The sequence below is a fragment of the Ixodes scapularis genome, unplaced genomic scaffold, assembly GCF_016920785.2.
Source record: "Ixodes scapularis isolate PalLabHiFi unplaced genomic scaffold, ASM1692078v2 PGA_scaffold1__304_contigs__length_218370807, whole genome shotgun sequence".
NCBI lineage: Eukaryota > Metazoa > Arthropoda > Arachnida > Ixodida > Ixodidae > Ixodes > Ixodes scapularis.
The window spans coordinates 42,422,059-42,436,492 of record NW_024609846.1 but is presented as its reverse complement, the minus strand read 5'-3'; positions in this window follow the sequence as shown (position 1 = coordinate 42,436,492).

The following is a 14,434-nucleotide window of genomic DNA, read 5'->3' as shown; positions in this document are numbered from 1 at the left end:
ACAAAAGCCATATGGCAAGCATAAATCTGCCAGTACGCTGTGTCTCACATTGCCGCTCATCGAAGAAGTAATTACGGCAAGTTGTGGTAATCTATCGGCAGTCATGTGCGCGTTAGTGCTAAAGGTAACTGTATGTTACAGCTGCAGTTACTTAGGGGAAAAAAGTAACCCTGTCGCAGTTGCATTTACAATAACTGAAATTGTAGCGTGTTACAGTTTGGAATACATTTTAGCGCTCAAAAGCAGGGACAAAAAGGCGAGAAACTGACAGCACAGTGCGCTGTGCTGTCTGTTTCTCGCCTCTTTGTCCCTGTTTTTTGAGCGCTAAAATTTATTCCAAATTCCAAAACCAACTAGCCCAACAATCTACTCTAAATAAATAAATAAATAATAGTGTTACAGTTATTGCTAAAAAGGAACGCCTCACTCTTTCGTTACTTTACAAAAAGCAATTAAAAGTATTTAAAAAGGTACTTCCATTAATAAGCATTCACAAAGGTGTAGATATTTGATAAAACATTATCTTCTTCGAGGTATCTTGCTTGTTGAGAAACGGAGCTTTTCACAATATTAAATATTCGCATGTTTGGTCCTTCACAGACAGAACCCTGAATTAGATCATAATTTGAGCAGTATTCCTGTCAATTCACTGCTTGACTAAACTTCGATAAAGCATATCTAGTTTTTTCTTTAGCCAAGTTACAAACGAATTTAAATATTTACAATGATAAGTCTGCTGTTGACGGTTCATGATTCGGGATACTTGAAAAAACAATTAGGCAAACCTATCCGTCTTTCGGCCATCTCCATCACACACTCATAAAAAAAAATGCGATCTTTATAAGGTTTGGACGTGCACCGGTGCGAGTTTACTGTCCGCTAATCATAACTTCGTTTTTTTTTTTTTGTTTTTTTTTTTCGGTGAGGATGAATGTAACGGAAGGAATACGCCCAGAAAGTGAGGGAAGGGAGGACACGAGAGAGGGCTTCAGAACGCCGAGCTCTGGTTTGAACGTTTAGTGGGTAGACCTAAAGCTAGCCTGCGATGATCCAAAGGCATAATCTGAATGCGGATGGCTTCCCGATTCCGTAATGCTGTCTCGTCTCTCAGATTCACTCTAGTTAATTAAAAAAAAAAGTAATATGTTGTTCGCTGGCGAAACCGAAACATCGTTCTCCCTAGTTTTTTCCCCAGTATTCCCGGCCACCCAATCGGGACGTCACCGGCGGGCAGCGAGGCGCGCGCCGGCAATCGGGTACGCTCGCGGCCGCTTTTCTCGCGTCTATCAGCGAGAGAACAGGGGCGTTCGTGCTATTTGAAGTTACTAACTATCTATATTTCCACAAAGTATAACCTTGGCCTACGTGCTAAACTATGAGAAAGTAAAAAAAAAAAAAAAAGAAAAACGGGAGCAATTGGACTTTTGATAAAACCGTTTTTGCAACTCGGACGCTCAAGCCGCGGCTCGCTAGTTTCGTGACATCGCTGGTAAATCGTTTATCTTTTTATTAGGAGATGGCTGGCGAAGAAAATTCGAAGCGTCACGCAATACATTTTTTTTTACAAATTGCTAAAGCACCACAGAAAATGCTCAGAATCTGGGTTCCCAGATGCCCCACACGCTCGTATAACCTGAAGGAACGTGCCATTTGTTTTAGATTTTCACTAGAAAAGTTACTCTTGCAGGCGCCAGGACATGTATGTCCTGGCGACTGCCAGGACACCAAGGAGCATATGTAGCATGCATATGCTCCTTGGTGCCTAAGTAATTTAGCAAAATATCTTCTGGTCGTTGACGTTATCAGCGTTCGTGTGTGTGGCGCTTACCTTGCTCGCCTTCCAAAGCGGCGAACATGAGCGTGCTGGGCTGTGACCTAACACCAGGCAAGTAACGTAGCCAGGGGGGGAGGGGGGGCATAAGGCCCGCCCCCCCCCCCCCCCGAAATCTTCCATTTTGCTGGGACCTCCTCTCCCCCCTCCCCCTCATACAGCATTTCGTCATGGGCGCCCCCCCCCCCCCCCCAAAAAAAAAAAAAATAACAAATCCTGGCTACGTGCCTGTAACACACGTGTAGGTTGTGACTTTCGTATACACTGAAATGCATAGAATGGAATTAACTGCATTCCTGTAGACCGTATGGCAGGCTAGCGTACACGAAGATTGTGCTAAAATAAATATTTAAAGAACTTCGCAACCACCGAGCCAAACGTCAAGCTGCAACGAAAGGCGTGTAAAATACACAAATACACTACTCATCTTGAAAGAAAGAATGTTTGCTTTAAGATACAATAGTGCGTAATGTACAGAAATGCACCATAAAATTGTTTAATTCAAAATAAGTTTGCCCCAAAAAATAAAACCGATATATATTTTTATTAACAGAGAAAAACGCATTGCGTTTATACACTCAACTACGAGTGCATATGGGAAGAGGGTAATTCCATATATATATTTTTTTTAAATTAATTTTTGGCTTTGCACAGTTTCCATCAGCGGTAAATTTACACGCCTCTACTCAGCGACATTAATGTCTTCAAAGTTTTAAAAGCTTTTCGACCCCATATAACATTTCTACGCAATAGAATGAAATAAAGAGATGTTCATCGTCTCTTCTGCGAGATAAAATAGCACGTCAACCCTTTGAGAAACCCGGCAGCGGCTCTGTCGCATATTAATGAAGTTCAACACCTGCTTTCTAAACCTTTGTAATACCAGACACGAATAGCTGTGGGTCGAAAATCGTGTCTAAACTCAGACTTGAACTTTGTCTAGACGTTTCACTTCCCGTCTCTAGGGATCTGGGGAAGACGGCCGGTTTCTCGATCAGCCGTGCGACGTGCTGGCGGCGTGTGTGCTGCTCGCCCCTGGTCGTTCTGTGTGGTTTTGTTTATCTAACGAGGGACCGCGTGCGCTTTCCGCCGACGCTTTGCCCTTGGAAAGCGTCTTCCTGTGTCTCCCCCATCGGGGTGACCCCTCGTGAAGGGATGTTGTCTTTCTTTAGAATCTGGAGGCTTGCGCATTCTACGGTGCTTCTTGGGTTTCAGCCTGGGGGTACCGGGGAGGCGCCGCTGCGTCTGAAACGGGATGCACGGACGAAGTTACGGAGCTGTCGGCTGTAGTCCGTTGGCAAGGTAACGAATGTGTGTCGACGTGTCGACGCCTTTGCCAACTATTGAACGGTGGACGTCACGTGGATCCAGCGAAACTTTGAAATAATTGGTCGATCCTCGCCTGAGGGTAAGGGGGTCAGCGCGCTCAGAAGCCCGTGACTGGGGAGAGAGAGAGAACACTTTTTGGCTTGGACTAATTTGGAAACCGGCGAATTTCTCTTGCTTCGAATATACTGTGTACAAAAGCTCGTAACGTCTAAATAAACGGTTTAGACGAAGTCCTCCCGCATCCGTCGCACTCGTGTGATCACCCACCGAATAAGGCTCATCAAGCGATTGGCCCCGCAAGACACCGCTGGGCAGTCATCATCTATTCACCTAAGGGACGACGAACCTTTACTCCGTCTTAAACTGATCGGCCGCGTGAATGAAACTCCAAGAGTAGCCCGAGCTAGAATCAATGTACAAAGAAAATGTGTTTATAAAAAAAACGAAAAAAAAAATAAGAAAAGGTTGTTAACAACAAATGTGACTAACGTCGACTATAGTAGTAGAATGTGCACTACTGGTCTCGATATTATTAGCGCTCCTCTTTAGACGGATGTCAGCAGAGTGATCACAGCCGGCTTGAGTATGTGCTTGCCGCTGTTGAAGCTGTTCTAGCTATATCTATACTTTAGTTACAGCTGCAGAAGGATACTTTGTTTCAATTGCAGAGGGATAAGCGGATATAAAGTATTCCGAGCATAAAGCGGGAGACACATGGACAATCGTCCCACCCGACGTCCGATCCGACAGTCCGAACGCCGTTCCGAATCGCCGCACGCGACAGTTTGAGACACACGCTTCCAACCTTGCATGCCACACGACGATCCTTTCGGCTCCGCCCAGGAGATCCAAGCACTCCAGCGGAGGTCCGCGTTCCTATTCGCGACTCCAGCAAAACGGACGCCACCAAGCGGGAAAACCGGGAACCAGCCGGACGAGGTCGCTCCGCGCCCCTCCGCGTCTCTGGTGGCTTTCGCGGAGACGTGTTGTCGGCGCGGTGGCGAACAATGTGATTTGACGAAGGTTCAAAATTTCTTACGTTTGCCTGAGTGTTCATTAGTGTGGTAGAGCCTCATTAGATTGTCTCCTTCCATCAGGTGTTTGAAAGCCCGTTTACTCCACAACACACGGTCGCGTGCTTCCGATTTCTTGGATCGGGAGGAATCACGGAAAAACGTTTTGATCTCTTGTCTGTCTCGAATCACATTCAAAGTGACGACTACTTGGTAACTGATAAGTGGTCTCTTTATAAGGATGTAGAACAGTGGACTGAGGACGACAGACAAGGTGTTTCACTGAAGGGAACACCAATGTTGCAGTCAAGTGAATCGGAAGGTTCGATAGCTACTTTTCTTGAGTTTGGTTGTGTTCGATTCGCTTCAAGTTTGAGCCACCCACGCCGGTCGGTGCGTTGGCTATTCATCTTGGCTGCTTTCCGCCGAAAAAGCCTCGGGATCTCACTGAAGGAGTTGGACTGATTTCGCAATTACATGATTCAGGAAAATCTGCTCGCTGCAAATGATGAATGAGGGAAATTATCTCTTTTCAAAAGGTGGGGACTCGTCTAGCAAAGTTAGAAGATGTCACGGCATTTTGATCTAGCGCTGCAATATTTATATCATTTCCCAGTCGGCTTAACATGTCTATATTGCTCAGGTTGACCGGCCACGAAAAATACTAATTTTCTCCGTTCAGGATTCAAAGCAAAGTTCGATGCAGAGGGAGTCTGCGTGAATCTCCGTTTAAGACTCTCTTGAGTTTGTCTCCGTGCTGCCGGCTAGAACCATTTGGCTAAGTTTAAGTAGTATCTCTCTGTCAAATATACTTTTATTCAGCAGTTCACCTAATAGCTAGTCAACTAAGCTCATATTGCAACCCGAAGAATATACTAATATCGCTCTAGTGGGACCCCCCCCCCCCCCCCCCCCCCCCATAGTACGTAATATAAAACATACCCCGCTCGTCAAAATGACCTCTCGATTTCTACTAAAACCTGAATGGAAATACGAGTATATTAGCTGCTTAGTGGGGCGCCGGCGACTTAACATGGTCCTTCATTTAAGAAGCGCTTGCTTAATTTTCGTAATTTTCCTGCAGCCTGTGTTGTTGACCCAGCAGACGACTCGAGCTGTTTCTTAAACGCGGATACGCACAAAAGCTAGATTTCGCGGACAGATAAGTCGCATGGTCGAGGGATGCGTGTCAGCTGAAAATTACTCTCGGTGGAACAATTCTGTAGTCATCGCCGCTTTCGCTAAAAGATAAAAACTGATTAGTATATTAACGTCTCTCCGGATCCCATAGTTTCGATTTTGAACGAAATCTCCGAAACGAACGTTTGACATGAAAAGAACGAAAAACACCGGGAAAACAAAACTATGCTTCGCAAGTTTATGTGCATCGGCTACACTTAACCGTCTCAGTTCAAACACGTATAAAATTGGGCCTTAAACAAAAGAAAATTTGTTAAATTGAACGCGCCACCTGTTCAGGCGGCCCGGCCGAGCCGACGCGACCTGGACTCAGCCGCCATGTTTGTTTGGTGGTGGCGCCCTCTATAGGTCGCTGGAGTCGCGAATACAGGGTATATTTGTGGTCCCAGATTAGCGGTTCAGCTTTCTAGCATAGCGCGTGCATTCTTTGCTAGGGCCATCTTTCTCGAATTGGTCAGCGGGATTCACGCGTCCGGCTTCCCGTCGCCCAGGTCGGTCCCGTTTACTCGTTCGTCCCGCCAGACCCAGTACGTCATCGTGACGTTCGCGCTAGCTGTGCTGTCATTGGTTGGACGCGTCCGACAGTCCGTCAACCATGCGAAACTATCTGGCGCGTTGGACGCACACCGGATCGCCGATTCGCCGTTTGAAGTGACCAAACTTTTTGGATCAGGCAGTCATATTGCCGGATCGGACGTCGGATCAGATGGATTTTTGCGCATAAAATGTTTCATGTGACACTATAAAAAAAAAAAAAAAAAAAAAAAAAATCTCGCGCCGAGGCGTGGGAGCGCATTTTTTTTTTTTTTTTCTCCCACGAAAACAAGGGTGAAAATGAAGCTTTTCCCGGCACTGTTCCTACAACCCACTGCAAATGAACTTTCAACCATGAAGCTGTGAAAAAATCAACTTGATTGCTGGAGCCCGGAAAACCGTCCCGCGGCTGCCCGAGTCGCTCGTCCGCCTGCCCGCCGGTGATGGGGAAAGATAGGGATTTTTCATTGTTTGCCAGGAGTCGCCTCCTGGAGCCCTCGCGGCCTCGTAACTTGGAAATTCCATAACGTCACGGAAAATCTTTTTTTTTTTTATAAAATGCTTTGGCTACTTATCAGTTGATAAAGGCTTATTGATGTGGTGTGCCGACTTCCAGCCAAATCGAAGACTATAAAAAAAAAGAAATCGACGGATCTCGATCCACTTGTTGGTCGAACCGTTTTGTACTGCGTAAACACAATCTTCAATTTAAAAAAAATGTGTTATATATATATATATACTATATATATATATATATATATATATATATATATATATATATATATATATATATTTCTTTCTTTGGGGACGATAGTATATAAGGCTATACACGTGTACGGGACCAGCTTGGCCAAACAACGTACAATATATTTTTTTTTTATAGACGGGTTTTGCAGAAGATTTTTGCTGTGCACTTTTAGGAGTTATGAAACGATCTGGTTGTGTTTAAAATGGCTTTGCGGCGAAATATAAGTAACTGTAGGCTGTTTGTTTCCGCGTCAGATGATCCGGCTTATTTTTTTTTAATATTTATATAAAACATATTTGTGAAACCAATGTTTTTGGGAGGAGCATGAAGCTTCATGTGAACGTCGTAGCTGATTTTCTTCCGGAGATGTACCTTTTGAAGCTCGAGCGTGGAGATTGCCAAGGTTTCACTATGGCACTTTGCACAGCCGTCAATTTCACACCGAAGCGTGCACGTAGTAACAAATTGCTATATTTACTTTTTCGAAAGCTGTACAACACATGTACGCAGTATATTTCATTTTTTTTTCTATTTATTTTACACTTCTCGTTTGCAGTGACTTGAACTAACTAGTGATGGCAAGACACTCTATGAACTCCCAAAGAGAAAAACGACAACAAACCTTCGCTCAAATTGAACTAGCCTGTCTTCGTTGTAGGGTCATTTACTTTTGCCGCACGACGTCTGCTCCAAGGAGACATTTTTTACAGCCGACAAAAGCTGAACAGCGGTGTTGCTCTATCGTAAGGTGTAGAAAGGCCTGCTGTGACAAGAAAAGGCACAAAAATAAATCAACGTGTTTTTTTTTTTTTTTTACATCTTGTAGCGAAGTTGTGCTTGTGCGTGTATTTACATTTAGCTTCTCTTCGTGTTTTTCTCTCTTCCCGGGTTTGAAAGTGTTTTTCGGTCGATGACGGAGTCGAGGGGCCCCAAAACGCTGACCCCCACTCGGGGTGTCGAATAACATCGGTCGGGCCTTTATTTGACATGTTTACGACCCCTGGTCTACGGACCGTCCTGCCTGAAGTTCTGGCCGTCGGTAGCGAAAAACTAAAAATGGGCCAGGTTCGGGGAATTCGGATATGGTTTCCACGTGCTGAGGGGGGTTTGCTTCTGGTGCCTTATAGATTTGTTCTGTTGTTTGTGTACTTGCGTACTTCGTTTTGGTTACTGACTTGTCTTGTACGCGCTTGCTCTTGTGATCGTTGCTTCGAGTGTGCTTTGTCTTGTGTTTGCTATTGGCTTCTGGCATGCTTATGTTTGCTTTGTGCCCCCAGCCTTTTCATTGGTGCTAAGAAAGCCCTCTGGGATTGGTTACATGGATTGCCCCAGAATGCTGCTAAACTCAATATAAGCAGCCGCTAGAAGACCGCTCTTGTCTCCTGGATACCGAGCCTTGATAGCCTTGATCATCACCCTGCCACTGGAGGCTGCACGTCCGACCCCCTCGGCTGCGGAGTCTTCCGCCCGCTAACTCGCCAACTTAGCAGACTTGTGCCCGTTACTCGAAAAAAGTAATTATTTACAATTACAATTACTTGACTTAAAATGTAACTGATTACCGTTACAAATTACTCGCCGTAAAAACTAATTGATTAATTACTTCGTTACTTTACTTGATTACTTTTGCGTTACTGTAAAGAAACTCACAAAAGACATTCAATGTTTACTGCGTGTTTTGGGGCGGGATTTATTGCCTCATCTAAAATAAAAGCTGGATTAATGCACTCGATTAAATTTTTCATATATGTTTAGGTTAAGAAGTTTGAAGAGGTCGAATCTATAGAATAACAAATTACTTAAACTGCTGTTTGAGATAAATGGTCCTGCGCTGATCGACCGAGACTGTGTTGCATCACATGAACGTACGACGAATACATTTGGGCATTACCCTTACTAACGCCCTGGTGGAGGCCACACACACCACTCTCCTAGTTCAGCATGGGCGTTCTGCAGAACACTGCTTCTACATGCTCGCCCTGGCTGCTTCATGTCGCTAAAGAGCTATTTTTGTTAATTTAAACGGTTTAGTAGTGAGAACAAAATGCTCTACCTTCCTGCTTTTGGATAAGTTTCGAAGACTGCTGTTTGATGAAGGTTGCCATCCGACCAAATGACTTCTTTTTTCTTGTTCACCAAATTGAAATATTAATGCCCAAAGTCACAGCGGAATTGAGTATGCCGTTAAGAAATGATCAAAAAGTATCATTATCAGTAATCCCCACGCGTCCATGTCTCTCTCACGTTTACAGCCGTTCTCTCCTTTTTCAACTCGAGTGTCTATGTCAGCCACTGCTTATTCGCTGCTTCCCTTCCAAGTTTCGGTCTAACTTCCCGCTAGCACAGTCTGTAACGAGAACCCCCACCGGCCCCAACTGGAACTTCCCCCAGCATTCTCATTTTTAAGAATGCGGCTTGGAAGTCTCCCCCCTATCGAAAATTCTCATTTGTATGAGATATTTCTGTGTCCAATAAACACATATGAATCATACAAAATATATAAGAACATTTAAGAACCGTATAAGAACCATACAAGAACTATATAAGAATTGTATAAGATATATGAGAACATACAAGCATCATATAAGAAACTATTGGGAAGTTTCTTATAAGTTTCTTATGGGGTTCTCATATATCTTATATAATTCTTATATAGATCTCATATAGTTCTTATATGGTTCTTATATGTTCTTATACATCTTGTATGATTCAAATGTGTTTATTGGACACAAGAAATTTCTCATACAAATGATTTTTTTTACTACTACTGCCTGCTCATGAGTGAGTTTTAGTAGACCGTGTTTCCCCCACCGCTAGCCCTCCGCTACGAAGAAACCGCCTCAGCGCCCGCGCCGATGGCCTTCGCTGTACAGTTCCGGGTAGCGGAGGGGCTTAGCGAAGGGGTAAACACGGTCCACTAAAACTCACTATGTTTGACCTCGAAAGCAACGAGGGTTTTAGGCTGATTTCCGTTTAAACTGACAATTTTGATCTAAAAATAAGTTGCCGGTGTCATATCACCAACGCATGTTCTCCTTACGCGAATTAACCCACAAGTGGAAAGTCATGTGGCACAAAGCGCATAGCTGGTTGCCCTGGTGTATTTAGCTTGTACAACGCTCAGGCGTGAACAGGGACCCGGCCCCACGCTGTTATGTGTGTGTTTGCGGGGTGGGCGCGCTTAGGTGGAAACATCACTAAACAATCAACAAGAAAAACAAAAGACAGACAGGGAAGGGGGTGGTTATCATTTGGGCCCGTTCTCGTTTACACCTTCTCAAAAAGACCAATCTAAAAAACTTCCTTCTCGGTTGGGCCGGTCGCATTTGGGTTCGCCGTTACATTAAAACTTTGGATTGGGCTAGTTGGTTTATTGTGATCAAGAAAACTTAAAAGCGCAAAAAAACACGGACGAAGAAGAGACTCATACCACACGGACTGGCGCTCGCGTTTCACCCTCCATAACAGCAAAAAAAAAAAAAAAAAAATGAAATGGGGGCGTCGGTGTTATAGCTTGGTCACCGCACATGTCCGAAGAAGCTTCTTCGAGTACGTCCCTCCCTCCTCCCAACTGGACTACACGCACGCTCCCACATGCACACACACACACGTGCTTTGGTCCCCCGGCTAACGGTTCCTGGAATGCATCCGTTCTGCTCTTGAAACATGCAGCGAAGGTCAGGACCAGCTCGTTGGGTTGTCCCGAAGGGGTCGCAGGCGCTGGGCAATAAAACACCGGACTGCGTCTTTGTGTCAAGGCACCGGCTTGTGGTGTCTCCCTTCTTCCGAGCCATGGGAAGGGGCACTAAAGTCTGGAACTAGTGCCCCCCCCCCCCCCCCCCACATACACACACACACACTCCATTGTTAGGAACACTGCGCTGTCACGTTTTCCCAGAATTCCTTTTCTCTCCCTGCAGGGAGAGAGAGAAGAGAGGGAAAAGGAATTCTGTGCCCGTGTTAGAAATCTGTGACCGTGTTAGAAGCGCAGATATAATTGCACCGTCGCCCTTCATCCACCATCATTTTCTTTTCCCCGGATGGTAGAAATATAACGAGTAATTCATTACTCGGAAACTAAGGAAATTTCTTTCGAAATTACATTTTCAAAAAAGTTATTGATTAATTACTAAATTACAAAAAAAAAAGTGACGGTTTACAAGTCATCCCGTTACTTGTAATGGATTACTTTCATGCCTGCCTATGGCCATGGAGGAGTTCGGCTCGTCCGCCTTCGTGTGGACTCATGTCTGGCCCAGGAGGGCGGCATGGGGAAGTTTCTTCAGATCAAATATCAGTGGCCCACAAGGGTCTTTATGAATTATGTGTTCTAAAAGTTATATTCATGTCAATTATTTCGTTATTTGTACATATCAGACGAATGTCCAACTGCGGGGCGTCGTCGGTTCCGTCGCCTGCCGGGTCGTGGGGCAGCATTGCGCCGAGCAACGTTGTCACCTTTCTGCATTCACCAGCTGGAATGCTGTCATTCCGGTGGTCTCTTGAACTTCAGTGTTGTAGGCAAACGTGACGTACGGCAATATTTCATCCCATGTCTTGTGCTCAACGTCGACGTATACATAACGATCATGCCGGCAATGGTCTTGTTGAGCCGCTCCGTCAGTCCGTTGGTCGGAGGATGGTATGCTGTGGTCCGACGGTGTTCAGTGTGGCTCAGACAAAGTTTGTCCTGGGACAGCTCCTCCATGAACGATGACCCCCGATCTGTAATGAGGACTTGAGGAGCGCTATGCGTAGGACGATGGACTCGACGAAGGACTTGGCGACTTCTACAGCAGTCCCCGACGGGAGGGCTTTTGTCTCGACGAATCGCGTAAGATAATTAATTGCCGCGATTATCCAATGGTTTCCCTGCGTCGACGGCGGGAAAGGTCCAAGTAAATCCATTCCAATCTGCTGGAACGGTGCAGTCGGAGGCTCGATCGGCTGCAGGAGGCTTGCCGGCTTCGTCGGCGGTTTCTTCCTCGCTGGCACTCTCTGGCACTCGTGGCACGGTCGTGTGTAAAGGTGGGCAGTCTTTGGGAGCTTGGGCCAGTAGTACTTCTATCGAATCCTCGCAAGAGTCCTGCTGTAGCGAAGGGGACCAGATGTCGGGTCGTCGCGACAGGCAAGTATTCTACCACTGAACCACCGACGCAATCCGTGTTCCGTCGGGCATCACCTCGCAGTTGAGGTCCCCGAGTCGACGAAGCACACCTTGTAGGGTCCGAAGGACGACGAAGGTGGCCTTTTTTTTTTTCTCTTTAATTTCAAAATAATTTGCAGTTAGTCAAATGGTCCTATTTGAACGTATCTCGTAAATTTGTACCGCTAACCGGGACAACTATATTTAGCACGAAGATTAAAAAAATCGAGGGCCATACGTTGGCAAAGTTTGAAAATCCCAATGTTTATAAATGCAAAGAAAAAAATAAATCAGTTACGTAATATTGCGCAATGTTCCGTGTTTGCGATTTTTATTTTGCAAACCAACGTCGTCGATTCTCTGTTATAATTTCTTTAGGTCTACCGCCCAAAGAAAAGTAACCTCGCTTAGCACGGTCTGGGCACGAGCGCTTCGTTCTGAGCAGTGCGTTGGTCGCACTAGGAGTGGCCTTCGAATCGTCATCTTCGATTTCTCTGATCAAAAACAAACAAGCAAATTCGGTTTGTCGTCCCCGCAGCTGAAGCGTACCGCTAGAGGCGTGACTGTTCGATCTCCTCTCCAATACCGTCGGGAACCGGGGGCCGTGGAACGTTACTGGTTGCTGGAGTGCTGGTCGTCCGTGGCACTGACTCGGGAGAGAGACGACCAAGAAGCTTTGTGCTCGAATAAATAGAAGAAAAAGTGAAAGCCGTTTACAACTCCCTGTAACACCGAATTAGAGCGCAGCTCTTGAGGAGGAGGGAAGGGTACTGGGGGGGGGGGGGGTGAAGTGACCTGGCGGGGGTCACGTGACCTTGGGGGGTCATGTGACGATGCCGATGATGTCATCAGTGACGATGACGATGCGGACTCCAATGACGTCATCAGCGATGATGACGATGCGGATGTCGGTGACGTCATCAGTGACGTCACTGATGACGTCATCTGTGATGATGACGATGCGGATGCCCCCGAAGTCACGTGACACCCCCAGGTCACGTGACCACCCCCAGGGTCACGTGACCCCCGCCGAGGTCACGTGACCTCCCCGATGACGTCATCGTCACTGATGACGTCACCGGCATCCGCATCGTCATCGTCATCATCACTGATGACGTCATCAGTGACGTCACTGATGACGTCACCGGCATCCGCATCGTCATCGTCATCATCACTGATGACGTCATCAGTGATGTCACTGATGACGTCACCGGCATCCGCATCGTCATCGCCATCATCACTGATGACGTCATCAGTGACGTCACTGATGACCTCACCGGCATCCGCATCGTCATCATCACTGATGACGTCATCAGTGACGTCACTGATGACGTCATCAGTGATGATGACTATGACGATGCGGATGTCGGTGACGTCATCAGTGACGATGACGTCATCGGGGAGGTCACGTGACCTCGGCGGGGGTCACGTGACCCTGGGGGGTGGTCACGTGACTTCGGGGGGGGGGTCACGTGACTTTGGGTGTCACGTGACCTTGGGGGTCACGTGACCTTGGGATGACCTTGGGGGGCCACGTGACCTTCGTATGACCTTGGTTTCGGCGACGCCGACGCCGCTCAAGCCGGGAACGGGCCCCTAAGAGCTGCGCTCTAAAATATCAAATTTAATGGAGCTATTGATGAGTACAAGAAAATCGAGAGTCTGTCAATAGCTGCCGCTCTAGCTTACAATTTCGAAATGACGCCTTGGCGTCGATTGTCCTACCGCGCATGGTGAAGATGGTGACCAGGCTGTTGGGGGGGGGGGGGGGAGAACAGGGGCTGCCGCGGGGAAAAGAATAAAAGAACAGTGGGCTCTGCAAGCCCCCATTTCTTTTTTTTTTTTTTAACGTAGTTTATTATGATCTACACGCCCATGGCTTGGTGGCCTCACTTAGTCTGGAGCAACACCCCGTTGATAAGAAAGCCTAAGTGCTGAATTTTCCTGCGTCACCGTGACCGTGGTGACCGTAAAGCCGCTCTAACTTCGTGTGGCGGTTTAATAAACTTTTAGATTGAATAGCGTCGTAATATTTCCCCGTGTAGGCTTTTCAGATGATAAGGCGCAGGGCTGCATTGTTTTATCAACATCGCAATTCGACCGGAGTTGCTGCGAAACACGAGACAGCCGTAGACGTCTCGCGAACTCGAGCGTCGTGTCTGTGGTATATAAACTGGGAGTTCCAGGAATCGGAAAGCTACTTCGCGGAGATTTTTACGACGCTGCGTGCATGCTGGCGCATAAACATCCGTTGCGCTTTCACTCTACAAGAAATCCGTTTGTAAGGATCGGCGAGGCCCCGCCGGTGGTCCGGAGGCGCCGGAGTGGTGGGTTCGCAGTGATGCGTTATGGAAGCATGACCCACGGCCCGATGCCTCGAGAGACTGGCCTTCTTATTAACGGCGCGCAGTTCGGAGCGAGCGCTAGAGATAGGATGGCCGAAACGTGCCTCGCTTGCTGTCGGGTATCCGAACAGCGCTTTGGGCAAACCTAAGAATGAACACATTCGGCCACATCTGGCGGAGTGAGTGGCGAGATGTTTTGGTAGATGGTCCTCACGCCGGTGTCGGTTGTCTGGCTCCGGGCGAGCTTTAGGCCCCGTTTGTTATAACTTACGCGTCTGTCTGATCTTT